Source organism: Taudactylus pleione, unplaced genomic scaffold (assembly GCF_031769625.1).
Source record: "Taudactylus pleione unplaced genomic scaffold, aTauple2 ptg000070l, whole genome shotgun sequence".
NCBI classification, from domain to species: domain Eukaryota; kingdom Metazoa; phylum Chordata; class Amphibia; order Anura; family Myobatrachidae; genus Taudactylus; species Taudactylus pleione.
In genome coordinates this window covers 8,838,695-8,863,810 of record NW_028284472.1, presented here as the reverse complement: position 1 = coordinate 8,863,810, position 25,116 = coordinate 8,838,695, and the positions used below count along the sequence as shown (strand labels likewise).

Below are 25,116 nucleotides of genomic sequence, written 5' to 3'. Positions count from 1 at the left end.
TGCTCAATTATATTAAGTACATTTTAACTCTGTTCCCCTCTATGTACTCCCCGCCTGCATACACACGCTGCTGTATTCTTATTTTCCATTGGTAAAAGCCGTGCTATAGCTCAGCTGTCAGCTGTCTCAACAGCTCCTTCGTATTCTCCTTTACCTCAGTAACTGATGCAAAACGGGTTCCCTTGAGAACAGATTTGACTTTAGGGAAAAGAAAGAAGTCACACGGTGCTAGGTCTGGCGAGTATGGAGGGTGTTCTAGCACTGCAATCAGTTTCTTGGCCAAAAACTGGTTCACAGAGAGAGCTGATGGAGGATCAAAACATTTTTCCACAACTCCGGCCTCTTTCTTCTGATTCTTGCCCACAAACTTTCTAGAACATTTTTGTTGCATTGTAGAGTCACTGTTGCGCCTTCTGTTACCCAGTCTTCCAAAATAACACCTGGATATCAAAGAAAACAATTAACGTGGATTTGAATTTGGATTTGCTTTGGCATACTTTCTTCATTCGTGGTGATGATGGCGTTTTCCAGTGCATGGATTGGCATTTTGTCTCAGGATCGTACTGAAAGATCCACGTTTCATCACAGGTAATAACTTTATACAAAAATGCGCTTGAATTTATTCCAAAATGTCTGTACAAAGCTACTTTTGATTTTCTTTCTGCTCGGCAATGAGAAGCTTTGGAACCATCAAAAACTTACCTAACAGTTTTATTGTCGATATTTACCATTTCTGCTATCATTCAGATGCTGAGTCAGCGAACAATTATCTAAAAAAAATGCCACATTTTTCATTTGTTTTTTGATGTGCAGGGCCTTCCGAGACGTTCATCACCTTCAACATCCTCACAAACATCGCTTAATCTTTTGTGCCACTCAAACACACACGACATACAATCTGCCACGCCTTGGTTAGCATACGGAATGATTCACTGGGCATTTTCTTCAATTTAACAAAAATTTTAAGTTAACACGTTGTTCTACTTTTGAACTAAGCATTTTTATGAGGCCACGGGAAATACACAACGTCTTTGAACAGTGTGATAGCAAACTAACTGCACGAGAGGGGTAAAACTTGCAAAACTGTTTTGAGATAATCTATGGTCAATGTATGGTTTATTTTTTACAAGTGCAGTCTCATTATTTAATAGCCACACCTCGTACATGGTGATCACACTGATCAGCAGGCAAAACTTTCTATGGGGGCACATAGTTTGAAACTTAAATTAGAGTGCCCCCATCTTTCTATCTACTAATTATTATCTATTAAAGTCCCCTCCCCCACCTATCATTTTTCCATTAATGTGCGAGACAACAGCACTTCCACGAGCTACCCACAGCTGCCAGCACCCCCTCCCCAAAAAAAAATTCGGACCAGTGTGGAAGATACATATCTTATTGTTCTTTTTACCCCTTCCCCTCACAGTCCACAGTTGTCGTGTACATGCAGATGACGGGTAAAGTGACTGGGAACTGCAGCATCATATGATCTGGAATGAGTATTTCAGATTTTAAAGCAAGGAAAAATAACTTTTGCTGAGAGTGTTATGTAGGATTGATAATTAGTGATGGTATAGAAGAATTGTTTCCACTAGAATATATTACACCATTTCAGCTATTACTATTGTCTGCATGCAGAAAAGGATGTAGAAGGTCACCCAGGCTTCTTATAATGGGTCCGATTCTGAGTTTTAACCATAGCAAAAAATCATTTGCACCTAGGACAAACTGTGCTGCAATACAAGGGGGGTAAATACATTTATTATTTTTGCAGGCAGGGTAAATACTGACTGCTTCTGCATGAAGCCCACAAAATGCTGGACAAATTTATCAAATCATATTTGAGCTCTCTCACATCTATATCTCTATGCACAATTGAAATCACCACCACCAGCAGTGTAACATGGTTTTACCCAGGTGCAAAGTTGCTCCTTTTTGTTTTTGCTTTTTCCCTCCTCCCACCTCTCCAGGAACAATACATCTTATCCTCTCTTCATGGGTGGGATGTACTAAGGGCAGAAATGTGGGAAACCCCCCGAAAATGCAGTTTTACCCGCATTTCTCAAATGTACTAAGCATCGTACCAGCGGGTAATGCCGTCTTTAGATTGGATGTAGTTGGATGGTTGGACAAATAATCTTAAAATGTTTGGCCAGCTTAACTTTTTAATCATCATCATCTGCAGGTCTAGATGGCAAATGGGAAAGGGCAATGGAATGCAGAGACCTAAAGAATGATAGCAGCAGATAGAGAAGCAGAGATGCCCAGGTAGATTGCACCCGGCAGAGAAAGAACATACAACAGGTGAGGTCAGGGTGCACAGTAAGAGCTGCTACACATGTGAAGATAGAGTTGCCTACTGTACATTGGTGCTTCTATGGCAATAGGCAGACAGTTGCCATTTATTATCCTGCTGTCACTCTGGCTCTTCAGTAAATAGTGGCCTATTGCTATAAGTATAGAAAAAGAAAAATGCAAGTGGCTAGGTCCTCCTTATGGAAGGATCCAGTCACATGGTCGACTGTTACCATGTCGACATTCGTAATGTCAACAACACAATGACGACACTAGAATGTTTACATGGTTCAACATGTCGAGAGGCACCAGGTCAACATCTTCACAATGTCAACATGTTCACAATTTCGACATCTAACACACTCAGAATGCCAACAGTTATGGTTAGGCGCCATCGGGATGGTTAGGGTTAGGCTGTGGATGGGAAGTTATTGTTGGTGTTAGGAAACTGAGGTTAAGTCAGGAAGGTTAATGGAGAACCGTCTTAGGAGCAGATGACCTAGGCAGATGATGGCCAATGGGCCGTGAGCAAGATGCGGACTTTGGGATTGTAGCAGCCTTGAGGGCTGGAAAGCTTGGCTGGCTGCGGCCTGTGGGCCGTGAGCAAGATACAGCCTTTGGGCCATGTAGCAGCCTTGAGGGCTGGTATGCCTTGGCTGGTAGCAGCCTGTGAGCCAAGAGCAAGATGCGGCCTTTGGGCCGTGTAGCAACCTTGAGGGCTGGTATACCTTGACTGATAGTAGTGAGGATACCTAGTGTTGCCGGGTTGACACTAGTGATGGTACAGTGGAAATGTACTTAAGACGCTGGCTAGTGGCTTGTGGCGCCGAATGGACACAAGCGTTGGTACGGTGGGTTGCGTACTCAGGACACTGAGGCGCAGCCTATGCCACCAGGTTGACACAAGCGATGGTACACTAGATCATGTACTAAGGACGCTGAGGTGCGGCCAATGTCACCAGGTTGACACAAGCGATGGTACGCTAGGTTGCGTTCTTTGGACGCTGAGGTGCGACCTGTGCTGCCGGGTTGACACAAGCGATGGTACGCTAGGTTGCGTTCTTTGGACACTGAGGTGCGACCTGTTCTGACGGGTTGCCACAAGCTGCTGGACGCTGGTTAGCGCACTCAGGACTGCTAGTGCATGCTGTGCCACTTGGGTTGACACAAGCGGCTGCGAGCTTGAATGCGCACTGTGCCGCGTAGATGACACAATCGGCAGGTAACAGATGTTATGCGGACCGTGCCCCCTCGATGGTACTAACGGCAGGCCAGGAATAGACTGACTGGATAACTGGAACTCGACTGGAAAACAACAGGAGACTGACCACAACCGGAAACACGTGAACGATATCACCGGCATCAGAGCAGCGTTCATACCAGGAGGAAATAGAAGCAGGAGCCAATCCAGATCAATCCCAGCATGATGCACAGGAGGTAGGAGGAGTTTCCGTGAACGCTCGCCCGGCGTTCGGCTCGCCCTGCATACGCAGTGTGGCAGCTTGTGACAGTTGGGCTCTGGGGGGGGGGGATTAGGGTTAGGTTCTAATGTGAGTTAGGGAGAGGTAAAGTATACTTACTGTACCAGAACGCTGTGCCATGAGATCACTCCGCCGGAGGTGACAATCATGTGACTGCTGGGACCCAGAAGAAGATGCTGCCTCCTGGGACCTGGTAAGTAACCACCATCATGTTGACATTTCACCCATGTAGACATGCTGAATATCGACATGGTCACTAATTGACCTGGCGCGCGTCGACATTTCAACCATGTCAACATTTTCATGTGGACACAATGCATGTCGACATATTTAGGGAAACCTTATATTTCCTACGGCTGCAGAGATAGTATTTACTCCGAACAATAAATCCCAGAATTGTTCAGATTCCACTGAAACCACAACAAGGGAACTGTAAGGTATCAGGGCTCAGTCTCTCTTACCCTCCCAGATGTCAGCTCCTCACCATTGTATTTTATAACATACATCCGTATATGCTCTTCCTGCATATCCTGAGTGACGGAAGACACACTTACTGTAGCAGTATCATTACCCACAACAATGTACATTTATGCATCAGGGGCCAAAGCAGTTATTCCAAATCCATCACTAGCAGCTACAACATTAGTCCTGTATGACATTAGTGCTGTATGACATTAGTGCTGTATGACATTAGTGCTGTATGACATTAGTGCTGTATGACATTAGAGCTGTATGACATTAGTCCTGTATGACATTAGTGCTGTATGACATTAGAGCTGTATGACATTAGTGCTGTATGACATTAGAGCTGTATGACATTAGTGCTGTATGACATTAGTGCTGTATGACATTAGTCCTGTATGACATTAGTGCTGTATGACATTAGTGCTGTATGACATTAGTGCTGTATAACATTAGTGCTGTATGACATTAGTGCTGTATGACATTAGTGCTCTATGACATTAGAGCTGTATGACATTAGTGCTGTATGACATTAGAGCTGTATGACATTAGTGCTGTATGACATTAGTGCTGTATGACATTAGTCCTGTATGACATTAGTGCTGTATGACATTAGTGCTGTATGACATTAGTGCTGTATGACATTAGAGCTGTATGACATTAGTGCTGTATGACATTAGTCCTGTATGACATTAGTGCTGTATGACATTAGTGCTGTATGACATTAGAGCTGTATGACATTAGTGCTGTATGACATTAGTGCTGTATGACATTAGTCCTGTATGACATTAGTCCTGTATGACATTAGTGCTGTATGACATTAGTCCTGTATGACATTAGTCCTGTATGACATTAGTGCTGTATGACATTAGTCCTGTATGACATTAGTGCTGTATGACATTAGTGCTGTATGACATTAGTGCTGTATGACATTAGTCCTGTATGACATTAGTGCTGTATGACATTAGTGCTGTATGACATTAGAGCTGTATGACATTAGTGCTGTATGACATTAGTGCTGTATGACATTAGTCCTGTATGACATTAGTCCTGTATGACATTAGTGCTGTATGACATTAGTCCTGTATGACATTAGTGCTGTATGACATTAGTGCTGTATGACATTAGTCCTGTATGACATTAGTGCTGTATGACATTAGTCCTGTATGACATTAGTGCTGTATGACATTAGTGCTGGATGACATTAGTCCTGTATGACATTAGTGCTGTATGACATTAGTCCTGTATGACATTAGTGCTGTATGACATTAGTGCTGTATGACATTAGTCCTGTATGACATTAGTGCTGTATGACATTAGTGCTGTATGACATTAGTGCTGTATGACATTAGGGCTGTATGACATTAGTGCTGTATGACATTAGTGCTGTATGACATTAGAGCTGTATGACATTAGTCCTGTATGACATTAGTGCTGTATGACATTAGTGCTGTATGACATTAGAGCTGTATGACATTAGTGCTGTATGACATTAGTGCTGTATGACATTAGTGCTGTATGACATTAGAGCTGTATGACATTAGTGCTGTATGACATTAGTGCTGTATGACATTAGTCCTGTATGACATTAGTGCTGTATGACATTAGTCCTGTATGACATTAGAGCTGTAAGACATTAGAGCTGTATGACATTAGTGCTGTATGACATTAGTGCTGTATGACATTAGTGCTGTATGACTTTAGTGCTGTATGACATTAGTGCTGTATGACATTAGTGCTGTATGACATTAGTGCTGTATGACATTAGTCCTGTATGACATTAGAGCTGTATGACATTAGTCCTGTATGACATTAGTGCTGTATGACATTAGTGCTGTATGACATTAGAGCTGTATGACATTAGTGCTGTATGACATTAGTGCTGTATGACATTAGAGCTGTATGACATTAGTGCTGTATGACATTAGTGCTGTATGACATTAGTCCTGTATGACATTAGTGCTGTATGACATTAGTCCTGTATGACATTAGAGCTGTAAGACATTAGTCCTGTATGACATTAGTGCTGTATGACATTAGTGCTGTATGACATTAGTGCTGTATGACATTAGTCCTGTATGACATTAGTGCTGTATGACATTAGTGCTGTATGACATTAGAGCTGTATGACATTAGTGCTGTATGACATTAGTGCTGTATGACATTAGTCCTGTATGACATTAGTCCTGTATGACATTAGTGCTGTATGACATTAGTGCTGTATGACATTAGTCCTGTATGACATTAGTGCTGTATGACATTAGTGCTGGATGACATTAGTCCTGTATGACATTAGTGCTGTATGACATTAGTCCTGTATGACATTAGTGCTGTATGACATTAGTGCTGTATGACATTAGTCCTGTATGACATTAGTGCTGTATGACATTAGTGCTGTATGACATTAGTGCTGTATGACATTAGGGCTGTATGACATTAGTGCTGTATGACATTAGTGCTGTATGACATTAGTGCTGTATGACATTAGAGCTGTATGACATTAGTCCTGTATGACATTAGTGCTGTATGACATTAGTGCTGTATGACATTAGAGCTGTATGACATTAGTGCTGTATGACATTAGTGCTGTATGACATTAGTGCTGTATGACATTAGAGCTGTATGACATTAGTGCTGTATGACATTAGTGCTGTATGACATTAGTCCTGTATGACATTAGTGCTGTATGACATTAGTCCTGTATGACATTAGAGCTGTAAGACATTAGTGCTGTATGACATTAGTGCTGTATGACATTAGTGCTGTATGACTTTAGTGCTTTATGACATTAGTGCTGTATGACATTAGAGCTGTAAGACATTAGTGCTGGATGACATTAGTCCTGTATGACATTAGTGCTGTATGACATTAGTCCTGTATGACATTAGTGCTGTATGACATTAGTCCTGTATGACATTAGTGCTGTATGACATTAGTGCTGGATGACATTAGTCCTGTATGACATTAGTGCTGTATGACATTAGTGCTGTATGACATTAGTGCTGTATGACATTAGAGCTGTATGACATTAGTGCTGTATGACATTAGTGCTGTATGACATTAGAGCTGTATGACATTAGTGCTGTATGACATTAGTGCTGTATGACATTAGTGCTGTATGACATTAGTCCTGTATGACATTAGTGCTGTATGACATTAGTCCTGTATGACATTAGAGCTGTAAGACATTAGTGCTGTATGACATTAGTGCTGTATGACATTAGTGCTGTATGACTTTAGTGCTTTATGACATTAGTGCTGTATGACATTAGTCCTGTATGACATTAGTGCTGGATGACATTAGTCCTGTATGACATTAGTGCTGTATGACATTAGTCCTGTATGACATTAGTGCTGTATGACATTAGTCCTGTATGACATTAGTCCTGTATGACATTAGTGCTGGATGACATTAGTAATGATTACCTTCTAAAATATGAATATCAGATACTGTTAGTTAAAATTAGATGTTACAATTCTAGACAAACAGGACATACAGTATTTTCAAATGAGTTTGTCTGAAAGCACGTTCTATCTGCGAGGTATAGCACAGATCTCATGAGGTTTGGGGGCGTTAGTAGACCCAAATGCAGGGGTGAGGTCCAGCTGCGCTCCGGGAGGAGCCTGGAATGTGAAGTTCTGCAGCAGTGTTGTGAAGAACAGAAAAATCTCCATTTTAGCCATATTTTCCCCAACACAGCTTCTTTTACCTGGGACAGACAACAACAGGAGACATTAATACAATATAACTGCTAGAGGGTCTTCCCCCCATTGCATTTAGCAAGTAGTTTACAGTATTTATTTCTACTATTCTGTTACCAGTCTGACCAACAGAAACATATCCAACTATTTCTGAAGAGTTTACTTATTAAAGAGAAGAATATTCTTTGTATTAAACATGTTATTGTATGAAAACATTGTTGACAATATGCACAGTTCCAGCCTTATTCACTATACATTTCATTTCAAAGTTAGGGTTACCGTTAGGATTGTCATTAGCGTTAGGGACACCGTTAGGATTGTCACTAGTGTTATTACAGCACAGGCTGAGAGTTAAACCACCAAAGAATTGGTTAAATCACCAAGGAATCCTCTAATCAGTGCAGTTGGTGATTGCACTGGGCTGGAGAATAGGCAGCAACTGAGATGTTTTCTGTATGAGTACACTGTGAAGACTTGATAATCCTCTAACCAGAATTCATCGGTACAGGACACAGGAATCACGAGGAAACAGCAACTGTAGATATGGGGCCAGATAACAGTAATGGTTTACTGCACAAAGGAGCCACAGAATAGCAGTTAACACAAGGAAGCAACTCTTTGCTCTGGCACTAGTGGGAGTTCTTACAGGGGGTATGAATCTGCTGCAAGTCCATGATAGGCTGCTAAAGGTCAGCTGAGACAGTAGCACTATCACTAGAAGAATTCTATCAGCTGATATAGTGCATGATGGTGATGTCAGTGTATGGTTCTCAAACAAGGTTAGACATAAATCCTGACCTGTGGCAAATGGCAAGGTACAGTAAGTCAAACAATTTGATCATTGTGTAACAAACTGTTTGTAAATCCTTACATTCCAAGTTATTTTCACCAATCTGTGCTACTGACCAAGGACCAGTCAAGTAACATTTACAAGTGACCAAAAATCTGATCAGAAGTAGTCTTACCCATAGAGAATGGTATGAATGCTTCATTAATCTTGAAATGTCCTTCTGGGGTGAGAAAATGTTCTGGGTAAAACTCTTCTGGTTTCTTAAAGTAGGTGGCATCTTTTAGTGCAGAGGACAGTATTGGCATCACAGTGGTTCCCTGGGGGAAAACAGTCATTTACAAGTTGTCCATTATGTAACTGATGAACAAAATGAAAAAATGAGAACACTTTATACAGAGCCCATATCTGACCACTCCATCGGCTGAAAGATTAGGTTATTGTCACATATGTGGATTGACACATTGGGCAGATTAATGCCCTGATTCAGAGCAGGATGCTATTTGCGGTCGTTCGTTCACAAAAAGGAGTGGCTATTCAAATGAACTGTTCGCTCTTTGCGGTCTGTTCACGCCTCTTTGTCTGAATGAGCGAACAAAACTTGCGGTCGTAATTTTGAAAAAGATGCCCCCTGGCCGCTCGCACCATATGTCATGTCCGCTATTTAATAGATTAATCGAGTACATCGAACAGCGTATGAACTGCTCGCTATTTTTGTGGTTGGTTTTTCCTACCACTATATTGCGAGCAGTTCAGACTATAAAACAACCAAGTGACGTGGTCAATGACGATGCTGTATTAATTATGCACACCCTTAAAACGCCCGTTTTGACCTTTAAGCACGCCTGCGTTCTGAATTCCACTCCCCGTTTTCATTTCAAGCACATTCCCCTGTTACCACCCACATACGCCTCCTCCTGCCACTCAAAATAGCAGGCATTCGCTATATAGCGAACAAACATTTTTCGGCCGCACTGACTGGTTCGCGCATGCGTATTACAAACCGTACGCATGCGCAGATGAGCGAACGGCCGCTTACGAGCGGCTCTGAATGAGACCCTAAGTCTTTGACTGATCCTATAAACCCAAATCACACTGGTCCCAAAGAGTGTTTTCATATGGTGATCACATACTGTACATGTGCAGTAAAGGAACCCTGTAGATTTTGACTAATAAAAACTGGACTGTATTTCTTGTAATGAAATTAAAATTCAAAGTAGAAAAGAGAGCTATTTGGTAGGACTAATTCAGTTAAAATGGAGCCTACAAAAATATCTGTAAAACAAATGGTGGAAAATTATCCCACCTAATGTGAACTATAAAGTACAAATGATTTTATAAAATTTTTATTTGGAGGTTATTATAGTTATTAATATTATTATTAATATACTTTATTTATATAATGCCTCAAGGGTTCCACAGAGCCTTACAAAGTACATTAAGCAAATGAGTACACAAGAAAACAGTTATTACCAGTACCAAACAATGCAGGACGAGGACATGGTTTATATACTTTGCTGCATTAGGAATCATAACACTAAAATAAGCAGCAGAGCATCAGCAACCAAGTGTAAGATGCCGTTGTATGGAGTTAGGAGTAAAAGAAAGTGTAAATAAAGCTAAGAGAAGCACATGAGGGAAGAGGGCCCTGCTCGTGGTATCTTACATTCTAAAAGGGAGGGGCAAACAGACAAGGATGACACGGATGGGGTAGACAGTGAAGAAGGTTCATAGAGCAGTGGGGTTGAATGGGAGCTGGAAGGTTTTCATGAAGAAGTGGGTCTTGAGAGCCCATTTGAAGATTTGTAGAGAGGTGAAGAGTCTGATAGAGAGAGGAAAAGAATTACAGAGGTAGGGAGCAGCACACCTGCAAAATCTTTGAGTGAGAGGAATAAATCAGTTGCAGGAGCGAAGTGGGTGGGCAGGTGTGTGAAGGGAGATGAGGTCAGAGATGTAAATGAGAAAGGATTGGGTGAGGGTGAATTGGATTCTGAAGGGGAGGGGGAGCCAGTGTAGGGCTTGGAGGAGCGAGAAAGCAGTTGTAGAACAAATGGAGAGGGAGATGAGCAAAGCAGCAGCATTGAGGACGGTGGAGAGAGGTGAGGGTCAGAGAAGCCAGATAGGAAGAGGTTACATTAATTCAATCTGGAGGTGGCCAGTGAGTGGATGAGGGTCGTTCATAACTTCCAGGGTGAGAAAGGGTCTGATCCGGGAAAAATACTAAATGGAAATTGCTGGACTGCAAAATATAATGAATGTGTGGTTTGAAGGAGAGGGAGGAGTCAAGGATAACTCCAACTCCTGTCAATAGGTAATGAAATTGTGGGAAGTGAGGTTCTGTGGGAGGGTTGAAAATGATCATCTCAGTCTTAGACATGTTAAATTTAAGAAAATGCTGGGACATCCAGGAAGAGATAGCAGAGAGACAGTTGGAGATATGAATGAGAAAAATTGGGATAAGGTCAGGGGAGGAAAGCTAGATCTGAGTATCATCAGCATAGAGATGATATTGAAGGCCAAAAGAGCTAATGAGTTCACCTAAAAAGCACATATAGGGGGAGAAAAGGAGAGGTTCAAGAACAGAACCTTGGGGGACACCTACAATTAGTGGAAGTAGGAGGGAAGTCATGAGAGAAGACATAGAATGAAGGGTCACAGAGGCAGGAGGACAGCCATGAGAGGGCAGTATCATGTAGACCAAGGGAGTGAAGAATGCATGATGAGAGGGTGGTCTACAGTGTCAAGAATAAAAGAGTAGAGAGGAGATTTAGCATAGAGTAGTGGCCATTGGATTTGGCAGAACGAGGTCATTGCTGACTTTCGTGAAGGCAGTTTCAGTGGAGTGGAAAGGATGGCAGCCAGACTGAAATGGTTCAAGCAGAGAGTGGGAGAAAAGAAAGGTGGTTGCAAACAATACACTTAATGAATTTGGAGGCAAAAGAGAGTAGAGAGGTGGGTGGGTAGTTGGAGATTGTATTAGAATCAAGGGTAGGTTTTTTAAGAATGGGGGAGAAAAGTGCACGCTTGAATGCAGAAAGAACAGTGTCTGATGAGAGGGAGAGATTGAGGAGGTGGGCAAGGTGGGAACAGGCAGGAGAGAGGTAGCGGGGGAGGCAGGAGGAGATACAGTCAAGGGTGAAGTGGAAGGTGGGGAGGACCAGATGACATACATGACTTCCTCTCCAGATACATGGGATACATATGTCATAGTTAGTAAGATTGATGGTGAGGGTGGTCTGGGAAAGGAGGGAGTGAAGTGCTGAGGGTCTGGGGGGATGTCATGCCTTGACATATGGAGTCAATTTTAGATGTAAAGTAGATGGTAAAGTCAAAGGCACAAAATGAGGAGTGGAGGCAAATAGGGGCTGGACAGAGGAGGGAGTTAAAAGTGGCAAAGAGACTCTTGGAATTTGAAGACTGAGAGGAGGTGAGGCTTTTGAAATATGAATGATTAGAGAGGGAGAGGGCAGCACTGTAGGATGAGAGCAATTTTGAAATGGAGGAAGTCTATCTTAGATTGTGAATACCTCCACTGTTGCCCGGTGGTTCATAAACACTTTTGCAGGTATCCGGTGCATTTGGAATGCCAGGGTTGAGGTATGGATCTCGATGGTGAGTAGTGAGTCTGTGAGCAACAACGTTGAGCAGGGAGGATAAGGAAATGGTGTCAATAGCCTCAATGTTACGCTCAGTGATGGTAGTCTTAGGAGGTAGATGTGGAGACAGAGAAAGAAATAGGTTAGAAGAGAGAAGGTGATAGTGAGAGAGGGGAATAAAGAAGTGGTGTAATCAGAAATGTTACAGTAGTGATTGAAGACCAGATCAAGTGAGTGTCCACTCTCATGTTAGGATGAGGATGCCCATTGGGAGAGATCAAATGATGAAGTGAGGGTAAGGATGTTGAAGTCACCTAAGATAAGGGTGGGGAGGTCTGGAGGGAAAAGGAAGTGGGGGAGCCAGGAAGGAAAGTAGTCAAGGAATTTGGAGGTATGGCCAGGGTGACGATAAATGACTGCTACTTGAAGGTAAACCGATTGGAAGAGTTGAATAGCATGACTCTTCAAATGTACAGAATGAGAGGGATGGATTAGATGGTATGAGCTGGAAATAGTAACTGGAGGATAGAAGTACTCCAACACCATCACCACCATGGCGACCTCCAGGCCATGGTTTATACCTTGCTTCCTTGATACGATCTTCTTTAATACAGTTAGAGGGAGATATATCAAACCTTCTAAAGTGGAGATGTTGCCCATAGTAATCAATCAGCTTCTGGCTAACATTTTATAGAATGTACTTAATAAATGCTAGCTAGGAACTAATTGGTTGACCACTTGGCAACTTGTCCACTGTTTGTAAAGAGAGGTGAGGAGAACCTTATATACTGTACTCATCCCTCTACATGCTGAGTTACTCATATAGAGCCATTATCGTAGTCGCTACAATGTTTTTTACTTAAACACTTTTTTAAATATTGTGAGTGTGGGTGTGTGTTTAATTTTATATGTTTTGTGCAACTATACATTTTTTATGAATACTGTTCTAAACAACCATTATTAACTGCAACTTTATGATATGCACTTACAAATATTAAAAACCGTGATATACAGTGAGGTCAATGGTTGGGGAGGCAGACATGGAGATGGGTCTGAGTGCTTGGAGCCTGTCTCACCCCCTACTCACTGTAACTCTCCCCTCACTACACTAAGCTTCAGTGCCCATTGATTCTCCTACCTGCATCACTGTGTCTTCTCTGAATGTGCTCTGATCTGTAAACACTGCAGTGCACTTCCTGATCACATGACACATCCAAGGTGTCCATCAGTGCTCAAGACACCCCCCATGCTCAGAGGCATGCCTCTATTAGCTCTTTTTCTGTGCAGCTTACTGCAAGTTGTGTGACCCCTTCCCCAGACAGCAAGCAGTATCTGACAATACAGAATTGAGGCTGAGCTGTTTCTGCCTCATCTCTAATCTCCCTGCAGTCCCAGAGAGCTCCACAAAGCTGGTGAGTGTTAACTATAAAATGATTACAATAAACAAAGAAGATATTTATAAGTTATAAACATCTTCTTCATATTATTCTAATAATTTTTGTATCAAATATAAGAAGTATGACCTCCCCTGCCTCCCTTGACTGCACCTCCTTGACATGAAACCCACCTTTGGAAGAAAATAGCCCCTGAAGGTGATGTCCTGAGTAGTTGCATGTGGGACATTATTGGGTGCAATGTCACCAAACCGTTGAATCTAATGAATGACGGCGTCTGTGTACGGCAATTGTTTCCTGTGCTCTGTCTGTGGCTGAGCTGATCCAATCACTCTGTCAATTTCATTTTGCACTTTTTCTGTCAACACAGAGAAATTGTATACATTTTAATTCCTATAGCATATTTACAGCCTAGATCCCCAATCCGGGGCTGTCTGGCAACTTTTAGCCTAGAGGGCAAATGTAATCGAGTACAGCGCACTGCAATGGCAAAATAGCTGTGACAAAAAAAACGTCAGGTGTGGCTTATCTTATGGGAATGCGGTTTAAATGTGTAATGAAATATATACGAAAAATCTTTGGCCCTCATTCAGAGCCGTACGCTCTGAGCAGAGCGCACGCTCTGAGCAGAGCGCACGCTCTGAATGAGGGCCGTCCTCCATAACTATGGAGCGTCCTCCTGGACGCTCGTATAGCTGTGGGTCATAACCCACAGCCTATACGAGCGTGCAGTTTGATGGCCGCGATGGTCTTGACCATCGCGACCATCGAAAGTGCGAGCCGGAGCCTGCGGTTGAGGTTTTCAACCGCAAGGCCCGGAGTGATTTTGGCTCTATCAGAGCCAAAATCACTCCCACTGACATCACTAGTGATGTCAGTGGGCCGGCTTCTGACGGTAGGCGTTCCCTTAGGAACGCCCCCGTCAGGGAGGCACGCCCCCGGCACGCCCACCAAAGGGGGCGTGCTGTCAATCAACAGCACGCCCCCTTTGATCAGATACAACGAGCAAAGGAAAGTCCTTCGCTCGTCGCGTCTGGTGCATGCGCACGACGGAGCTCCCTCCGTCGTGCGCATGCTCAGTGCAGAACATCGACCCACATGCGAGCGGACAGCCGCTCGCGAGTGGGTCTGAATCAGGCCCTTTGTGTCTAAGAACTATAACACTGGTCTGCGTTTAAAATTTTTTGTTCTGAGGTAAAGGTTTTCCTAGGTGATCTTTTATATGTAGTGGATGATGAATTAAAAATATAACTCACTTAGGGTCCGATTCAGACCCACTCGCAAAGCTGCGTTCGCATGTTGCAGGCTGATGTTAGCTATCTGCGCATGCGTAAAAGCCGCAGTGCGCGTGCACGAACCAATCACTGTGATCAGGAAGCAATCACACGGGAAGCAAAGATGCCTTGCCAGATTGAGTGACAGGACGAGGCATTTGTGGGTGGTAACAGGGGGTGGCTGAAGGAAACAGGGTTGTGGTTCTGTGAACGCAGGCGTGTCTGAGCATCTTAACGCCGTTCCTAGATTGTACATAATTAAGAGGCAGCGTCATAGTACACATCACCTGGCTGTTTAACATACTGCAGCACTCGCAGTGCTTGTGGGAGGGTAGTGTCAACCACAAGTGCTCAGGGGAGCCGAGAGGGGGGGGGAGTGGGTACAGATTACTGGGGCCGGGCTTCCTGAGGGGCCCGGCGACACTCCCCCTCCCTCAGAGCTGCAGTGAAGACTGCTTGTGGCTGCTGAGCAGCAGCCACAAGCAGTCTCCTATGCCTGTGGGGGGGAGCGATCACACTGATCGCGCCCTCCCTTGCTTTGAGCAGGGCTGAGGGGGCCCAGAGCGCCCCCCTCCCCAGCGGAAGCGGAGCTGCAAATCTTTTTTTTTATTCAGGAAGGGGGCGTGGCCACGCCTCCAGCGATTAGGCCACGCCCCCTATTACCCGGGCCCGCCGCGGCTCTCAGCGGGCCTGCAAGTGCTGTGTATGCCTTCGATGGTTCTCGATGTTACCGATTGTCTTATACACTTCCTGGAGATGACGGTATGTTGCTAAGGGAAAGTGGGTGTCTTATGTCTGGCTGGTGGGCGTCCTTAATACAGCCCACACAGACATAGTGGGTGTACTAATGTCTTGCCGTGCGATCGCAGAATTTGCATACTTTGAGTTGTGTGGCTGTGGGCGAATGCAGCTTTGCGAGTGGGTCTGAATCAAAGACTTTTGTGTGCGTTTTGCACCTGGAACATCTCTGTTGAGGCACCGGCAATAGTCTGTAAGCATATTCACATCCCAACGGCCCTGGTACCTCTCTCCTCTCTCGAATGTTTAGATAAAAGTGCTCTCCTTGCTCCATGCTGAGATAGCTGCAGTTTCCAGGAAAGTAGTCTAAATGCGAGCTTAGGAAATCTTCTGGACATACGTGCACCAAGAGCCTGGAAGATATGCAGGAGTTCCTCCATAACATGTTTTTAATCTGGGCTTCAATGGTTGCCTATAATGTTTGTGATGATGGTCTTGAATGCGAGCCAGGCACTCCTCTCATATTGTCCTCCAATGTAGCAAAACCTGTTTGGGTGATTCTCGCACTTTATTTTCATATTGTAAAACTATTCACTAAGCGAGCTCAAGGCAGCCTACCTGGAGCAGCGAGCAGCGATATACCAGCACAACTTAATCTCCCCCCCCTCTCTCTCTCCCTGTACAAGGGGGATTGGTTCGAATCCCGACGCTGGAAGACCAGCAGTGAAGATCCCAGCAGTTGAGTATTTCCTATTCACTAACTTAACCCCCCCAACCCTAACCCTCCCTTAGGAGTGCCTAACCCTAACCACCCCCCAAAGTGCATAACCCTAACCCTCTCTGTAAGTGCATAAACCTAATCCCCCCTTCCCCGCAGCCTAAACCTAAGCATCCCGGGGGGTGCCTAACCCTAAGTCCCCCCGGAACCCCTAACATAACCCTCCCCCCCCGCTGCCGTCCGCGACTGGCGCCCGGCTTACCTTCGATCGGTATGCCGGGCGTCGGGCTCCCGGCATAGGTAAAATGACAAGCGTCAGGATTTCGATGCCTGTCATTTTACTATTGCCGGGATTAGACAGTCGGGTTGCCGACTGCATACCGTTCAGAGTTGCCAGTTATCAAATTGCCGCCAGTCGTAGCAACTTGCTAATCTCGAGAAACAAGGAGAGCGCTTTCATCAAGACATTGCAGTGATAGAGGAGAGGTACCAGGCCCGCAGTCGAACAATTGTTATTGCGCATGCGTACAAGCTGCACTGCGCATGTGCAGCAATCGTACAGCGATTACGGGCGCACCCAGCCATCCATTACAGAGTGAGTGACAGACTGGCAGCGTTTGGGGTTGGCGACGGGGGAGTGGTCAGAAAAATGCAGGCGTGCCTCTCATAAATTAGCCACTGCGAGTGCATACGCAGCTTGAGTACCCACTGCGTGCGACGAGGCTTGTAGTTTCTGCGGCTGGCCAGACCGCTGTAAATGCAGCGTGGCTGGCCGATGTACGTCGATGGTACCGATCTATACACAGAAAAGCGAGGTTGGACGGATGTGAGAAGACAGCAGTGGGCATTCCTATGCCGGCTGAGCTTTGGCAAGCATTAGCATATTTTCGCAGCTGCATTTTTTAAGAAATTGCAGCTGCGATCGTAATTGCATATGCTGCTGAATCAGGCCCATAGAACAGAGTGGTCCTGGATCACTAGAGTTGCACCTGCCCTGGGAGGGGGGAGGGGGGGGCATATGGTACATTGTGTCCCAGCCCATACAGTCCATATTTCTTGAGAAATACAATATCTGTCAATTAAAAATTCATATAATTTGAATAACAATATCTAAAATGTTACATTAATAGAATATAATGCTGACTGTTATACATGATAGTCCTAATTATATCTACATCAAAGTCATCATAGTTCACAGTGCACCACTCATGAGGACTTATTCATTATCCAGCCCCAACTGGTCTTCGATAATTAAGTATACAAATCACCACAAGTTGCAGCAGTGCTGGTGTGGTGCAAAAACATAGAAGCATTGATTCAGCTGTACATCATTTATAAGATCAAGTAAAAGACCGATATATAGACAATTGCTATTGCAGCAATATAGGGGATGTAGCCGGCATCCCGGAATGCAGGATGCCAATGGTCTTAATACCGGCGCCAAAATCCAGACAGGTCGGGATCCTGGCACCAGTATCCCGATGTTGGCATCCCAAAGGTAAGTATCAGGGTGCAGGCGGAGGGTAGCATTAGCTAGTGGGTTTAGGGTTATGCACTAGGGGGAGGGTTAGGCATCGGAGAGGGAGGTTAGGGTGCGGGCAGAGGGAAGTTAGATTTAGGCACTAGGGGGGGAATTAGGTTTAGGCACCAGGGAGGGGTGTTAAGATTAGAGCTATATGCCGAACCCCGTGATTTGGTTTTGATTTTGCATCTGTATCTCCTCTGGTTTTGGATCTGGATTGGTTTTGCCAAAACCATACTTCCGTGTTTTGTTTTTTCGTTTTGGTTTTGGGGATTTATTTTTTTTTTTAAATCATAAAAACATCTAAATTCACATAAAATGGGCCTGTTTTTGTTCCTACAGTATTATTAACCTCAATAACATTTATTTCTGCTCATTTCCAGACAATTTTGACCACCTCACAGCTCACAATAGTGATATTTTCATCTAGTTAATGGCCAAAAGGTTGCATCCAGCTAGCTGGCTGTCACGATTCCTAGGCGGAATAAAAACTGGGTGATATATAGAGTTGAAAACTGTGCAAAGATGATGGTTGGGGTACCCTTTGAGGATTGAAGAATTGATAATTGATACAGTCACTGACTAAAGGAGGAATTGATAGGTGATAATTGGTGCAGCCACTGGCTGAAGTAAGAATTGATAGTTGATAGTTGGCGCAGCCACTGGCTGAAGTGAGAAGAGTTGATACTTGATAATTGGTGCAGCCACTGGCTGAACTAAGAATGATAGTTGATAGTTGGTGCACCACTGGCTGAAGTAAGAAGAGTTGATACTTGATAGATGGTGCAGCCACTGGCTGAAGATTTGATAGTTGATAGTTGGCGCAGCCACTGGCTGAAGTAAGAAGAGTTGATACTTGATAATTTGTGCAGCCACTGGCTGAAGAATAGATAGTTGATAGTTGGCGCAGCCACTGGCTGAAGTAAAAAGAGTTGATGCTTGATAATTGGTGCAGCCACTGGCTGAAGAATTGATAGTGTTAAGCCTGAGATGATTTGTAGGATATTGTCCCACAACTGCCTTGAGGGCTGGTATCTCCTTGGCTAGATGCGGCCGTGTAACAGCTTGTACAGGTGAGTTGGAGAGTGACTATGGCCTGTGGGCCAGTAGATGAAATGTGGCCTTTAGGCCAGTAGCAGCCTTGAGGGCTGGAAATGACATGGCTGGCTGTAGCCTGTGGGCCAATAGATGAGATGTGGCCCTTGGGCCGGTAGCAGCCTGTGGGCTTGGTAGCAGCCTCTGGGCTGTGCAGCAGCCTTGAGGGCTGGAGTAACTTGGCAGGTTGCGGCCTTTGGGCCGTGTAGCAGCCTATGGGCTGGTAGCAGCCTTGAGGGCTGGAGTAACTTGGCAGGTTGTGGCCTTTGGGCCATGTAGCAGCCTCTGGGCTGTGTAGCAGCCTTCAGGGCTGGAGTAACTTGGCAGGTTGTGGCAGATGAAGATCTGTGCAATAATAAAGTCACTGGCTTTGGTACGCCGGATGGCGTACTGACCAAGCTGGAGTGTGGCCTGTGTCACTGGGTTGACACAAGCAGCTGACACAGTTGTGCGGCCTGTGCTGCCAGGTTGACACAAGCAGCTGATGCTGTGCTGCGTACTCTGGACACAGAGTACTGTCCGTGCCACCTGGATGACACGAACGGCAGAGGACAGGTATGCAAACCATGCCGCCAAGATGGCATGAACGGCAGGTAGACGATAAGCGAACTGTGCCGCCTGGATGACACAAACAGCAGAATAACACAACACAAATGACAGGAGAACTGGAGCTCGACTGGGTGACAGGAGACTAAGGGCCTGATTCAGACCCGCTCACGAGCACATAGTACTTGCAAGTGGGTCGATGGTGGCCCAGTGTGCACGTGCGGCGCATGATCTTTTCCACATTTTGGGTAAGTAACCTCCTACGCCAATCACTGACAAGGTTCCTGGCTTTGCTGAAAACTCTTTCGGAGTACACACTGGAGGATGGGCAACTTAAGTAAAGCAAAGCCAGTTTGTGTAAGGGACTCCAAATTGCCTCTTTTTCCTGCCAGTAGTGAAACGGACTGTGTGACATGCCTATTAGTTGTAACTATTAGTTGAATGGTAACTATTTCAGACAAAGTCATGGTAGACATGTCACTCACTGTAGGCAGTTCTTTCAGACCCAACCAGATGTCATTAGTTTTTGCTGACTGATCTGCACCACCACCAGTAGTGGGTCTCTTAGGAAAATGTAAGTTTTTCCTGGCAGCTGCAGAAACTGAAGGAGCCGTGTCACGTGCCACTTGAGCTGACAATTTTTTCACCAACAGCTCTTTGCATCTTTTCAGATTTATATCCGTCGGAAAGAAAGGCACAAGTTATGACTTAAACCTAGGATCAAGTATAGTCGCCAAAATATAGTTATCTGATTTCAAGAGATTGACGACCCTTGGATACTATAGAAGGAAATGAAGGGCTTGATCTACAAGACCGAAATACTTAGCGGAATCACTACATTTCAGCTCCTCCTTCAGTTTCTTCAGCTGCTTTTGCAAAAGTCTGATTAGGGGAATGACCTGACTCAAGCTGGCAGTGTCTGAAGTAACTTCGCATTTGGCAAGTTCAAAGGGTTTGAGAACCTTGCACAACATGGAAATTATTCTCCACTGCACTTGAATAAGGTGCATTCCTGCTCCTTGCTCTACGTCATAGGCCGTAGTGTAGCCTTGGATGGTGTTTTTCTGATCCTCCATCCGCTGAAGCATATAGAGGGTAGAATTCCACCTAGTTACTACCTCTTGCTTCAGCTGATGGTAAGGCAAATTCAACAGTACTTGCTGGTGCTGCAATCTTCTACATGCAGTTGCTGAATGTCGAAAATTTCCCGAGATCTTTCAGGCCACCGAGAGCATCTCCTGCATGCCCCTGTAATTTTTTTTTAAATGTTGCACCACAAAATTAATTGAGTGAGCAAAACATGGGATGTGTTCCAGTTCGCCCACATGTAATGCTCGCACAATAGTGCTGGCATTGTCAGAAACCACACATCCCGAGGAGAGTTCAAGTGGGGTAAGCCATTTTGCAATGATTTCCCTGAGTTTTTCTAAGAGGTTCTCACTGGTATGCCTCTTAGTGAAACCAGTGATACACAGTGTAGCCTGCCTCAGAATGAGCTGGTATTTGTTAGATGCTGCTGCTGCTGTTTGCACTGTTGGAGGCAATATTCCTACCCAGTGGGCTGTCACATCATCATATAATCTTTAGTTTACTGTCCCACTTGTCCACATATCTGTGGTTAAGTGGACAGTGGGCACAATGGCATTTTGGAGGACATTAATAATGTTTTTTTTAATGTCCTTGTACAGATTGGGAAGTACTATTCTAGAGAAGTGAAATCTATAAGGGACATTGTAGCGGGGACACAGGACCTCCATTAACTGTCTAAAACCCACTGCATTAATGGCGGATACTGGACGCACATCTAATACCAGCTAAGCTGTTATGGCATCAGTAAACCTCTGTGCAACTGGGTGTCTGCTGTCATATTTGCTCCCAAATGCAAAGGATTGTTTGACAGTCAATTGTTTGCTTGAACTACTAATAGTAGTATTCTTCCTGGTCCCCTTCTGGGATGAAGATCCGCTCACAGCAACAGCAGCAGGCATAGCACTCAAGGATCCTTCTGAGGAACAACTTGGATGCAGGACTACTTCCGAACATGAATGAGGATGTTGATGATGATGCATGTGTTGGTGGTGGAAATTGCAGGCACTTGGATCCAGATAAAAAGAAGGAGCTAGGTGACACTGGACTGATTAATGTTAGGTTTTCGTCCCCAAAGCTTTTGAATTTGAAATACCCTTTCCAATTTGATGAATGCACTGCAAGTGACTTAACAGAGAGGAGGTTCCTATATAGTTAAGGTCCTTACCTCTACTCACTGTTACTTGGCAATGGTTACAAATGGCTTGGCAAAGGTTGTCATGATTTGGGTGGAAATAATTCCATACAGGAAAAGTGGATTTTTTTGGTCCTTTGCCCAGGCATGGCAACAATGGGATTTTTCCCACCATGGGCAACAACTGTTGCCTGATTTACAGTTTTTACACAAACATCCTCGCCATCAACACCCTCATCATCATCAACATCCTATTCATCCCTGTTGTTATCGCCAACTACATAAATATCCTCCTCATCCTCCTGGTGCAATTCCATAGAAGCATCATCAATTTCTATGTCAGCTTGTTGACTTGCGCTGCTCATCCCCACATTTGTAGATGGCACACAAATGGTGGAAGGAGGGTCCTCTTCAAGTATAGTATTAGAAAGGTCAGGCTCACACACGGACACAATTGGACTCTCCTCGGGGATCTGTGACTTTTTGGAGCACACAGTTGGTTCCGGTGTCTTACTCGTCTTAACAATTTTATTTTTTTTTGGACCTCTCCTACAAGCAGAAGGGCTTCAATCATCACAACTAGAACCACCAGTCATAAATAAAGGCCATGGCCTTATCCTTTCCTTGCCACTTCATGTAGTGAATGGTATATTGCCAATTTTTTGTTTCTCTAAAGCTAACTTGGCTTTTGATTTTTTTTTTCTTTAACAGGGTAAAAGTTGATTTTACATGGCCTGACTTAAGGCCTGGTGCATCGGCCTTCATAGATGACGTTGACAGCCTTGCATCGTCATCATGACTGCTGCTGGCAGCTACAAGACTGGTATGTGGATCCTGCTCTCCTGTCATGTGACTGTCTCCATACTCACTGCGTTCTTGCAGCAGTGTCACCAAGCAATTATAGCGCAGCTAAGTTGCAGCTAACGCACACAACCACACAAAAAAATAATATATTTTTAAAATTGGGGCAGAGCACCCCTGACCAAGGCAGCAGACCCTTGATAAACGACACAAGCAGCACCCCTGCGCAGCTATGTTGCTGATAAGTGTGGCTAACACGTACACACACACAAAACACTTATTAATGTGTTGGGGTTGTTTACACTGGGGGGAGAGCACCCCTGAATGAGGCAGCAGCCCCTTGATAAATGATACAGGCAGCATCCCTGTGCTATATTATCAGCATATACATTTATCCCTGTTTTATGCATAATAATATTTTATTTAACTTTACAGCTGCCACCAGACACTCAGCTCTCTAAGAGTCCTTTTCTTTTTAAATCAGATGGTACCATTTCTATTGCATATATAATGATAATATTTACTAACAGTGCCAGAGCTAGGCCAGCTCCAACCGCCCTCCACCCCCAGGATGTGACATCATGACATCACAGAAGAGGGGGCTAGTAGCTGTTAGATGGACTCCACATGAGTCCTAAGTATAGTCTTCATTCTAGCACCCTGCACCAGTCACAACCGGTGCAGTTCCTCTTTCCTGCCTGGGGTGTCACTCTCTGCTCTGGTGCTTCTATCACACTCTGGTCTGTATATCAGAAGTTTGTGGCATCAGCTGACTGTGCTAGATGCACCGGAGCAGAGAGCAACAACCCAGGCAGAAAAGAGAAACTGCACGAGTTGTGTCAGGAGCAGGGTGCAAGAACTGAACACTGCTAAGGATGCACCGCATGTCCCTCCAGTCACCCCACAAGCAAGAGATAGGTCTCACTAGGGCAGCAGCAATGACAGCCTCTTGTCCTTGCACCCTAGTCAGCAGCATTGGATATACACCTTTAGTTATGGCCATGGTTATTACTATGGCCTATTTTAGTGGGATAACCCTACAATCTTCATTAGTTTGCCTATGCCATATTTTCTCTAATCGTTAGCAATTTGCTATTCTGCACCATATTAATAACCCTACATAGGTTAATACATGCTTGCCGACATTTAGCTCCCTCCTTCCGGGAGGGAGCTGTCGGGCTTACAGGGCTGGGGACGTGACGCGACCAAAGGGGGCGGGGCCCGGCACATGACACGGCATTGGGGGCGGAGTATGGGGGCGTGACAGCACGATCGTGGCTCCGCCCCCTCTTCACAATGCCGTGATTAATGGCATTGTGCAGCCGGGGGCGGAGCCACGATGACGCGATTCAGCGCGAATCGCGTCACCGGCCCCCCTGCTGCCGGGGTTTGTACTTAAAAGCGCGGGGGGGTGCGGGCACATTGCCGGGGGCCGGGAGGATTGCCTGCCTTCCCGGGAGGTCGGGAGCAGCACCCGATTTTCGGGAGGCTCCCGACCAAATCGGGAGGGTAGGCAAGTATGTTTATTTTTCAAACAATTATTTACAAGTTGTATAGATATAGTATTCTCACCCGAAGTACAGGAATACTATGATGCAAAAAAAACAACATGTGTTTCACATAATTTTACAACCAATCGGCTTTCTTCAAAATGTAACTACCTAGTGAATCAATGCTAACCACTGTGCTATAATGCTGCATTATGCTTTCCTACGGGCACAGAACTCTACATTGGCTTGCATTTCACAACAGGATGTAGACGCCGTCGCTCACTGTAATGGCTGCAAGATCCCGACGGTGAAAAATGCAGATGACTTCAAAGGTTTGGGGGGGGTTTGGGTTAGGCTGCGGGTTAGACAGTAGGGTGCCAAAGGGGAGGGTTAGAATTAGGCTGCGGAAGGGGAGGTTTAGGGTTAGGCTGTGGGGGGAAGGGTTAGGGTACCGAAGGGGAGGGGTAGGACTAGGCTGCTTGTAGGGTTATGAAGGATAGAGGTTTTGGTTATCATATACAATGGCACTGCTCAGTGCCAACCCATGTTATAGCGAAAAATAAATCTCTGCGAGGATCATTAATCTGAATGATGAATACAGTGCATTTATTGATAACAGTTAAAAATAATTTTAAAAAAATATAATGGTAAAAAAATATGCAAGAGATAAATAGTGATGTAATTCACATGAGAATACAATTATCATATGATAGAAAATTGGTTATAACAGTGCAAGAGATTATTGTATTTAACCATGCAATCAAAAAATGGCTAAAAATACAGATACAATTATGATTGGTCAATCAGGCAAGGTGGTATGTAAATTGACACTTATCATACATTTAAAAACCAGACTATAACAAAACAAGTCACTTCAGACAATGGGCCTGATTCAGACCTGCTCGCTAGGATACGGCCGCTCGCACTGACCAGTAGTCGCCCATCTGCGCATGCGTATAATTTGCAGTGCGTGTGCGCAAGCCAGTCTTTGCGA

At 44.6% G+C, this 25,116-nt stretch overlaps 1 pseudogene across 1 annotated transcript in view; it reads right to left on the bottom strand.

The window, feature by feature from the left end:
- Positions 1 to 7,687: 7,687 nt before the first annotated feature.
- The window catches only part of LOC148533748 (cytochrome P450 2C5-like), a 44,958-nt pseudogene continuing 27,529 nt past the window's right edge, over positions 7,688 to 25,116 (bottom strand). Inside the window, exons 8-10 of the transcript XR_015877683.1 lie at positions 13,891 to 14,075; positions 8,906 to 9,047; positions 7,688 to 7,948 (exon numbers count right to left, since the gene is read on the bottom strand). The product of XR_015877683.1 is annotated as a cytochrome P450 2C5-like (transcript). The remainder of the gene's footprint in view (positions 7,949 to 8,905; positions 9,048 to 13,890; positions 14,076 to 25,116) is intronic.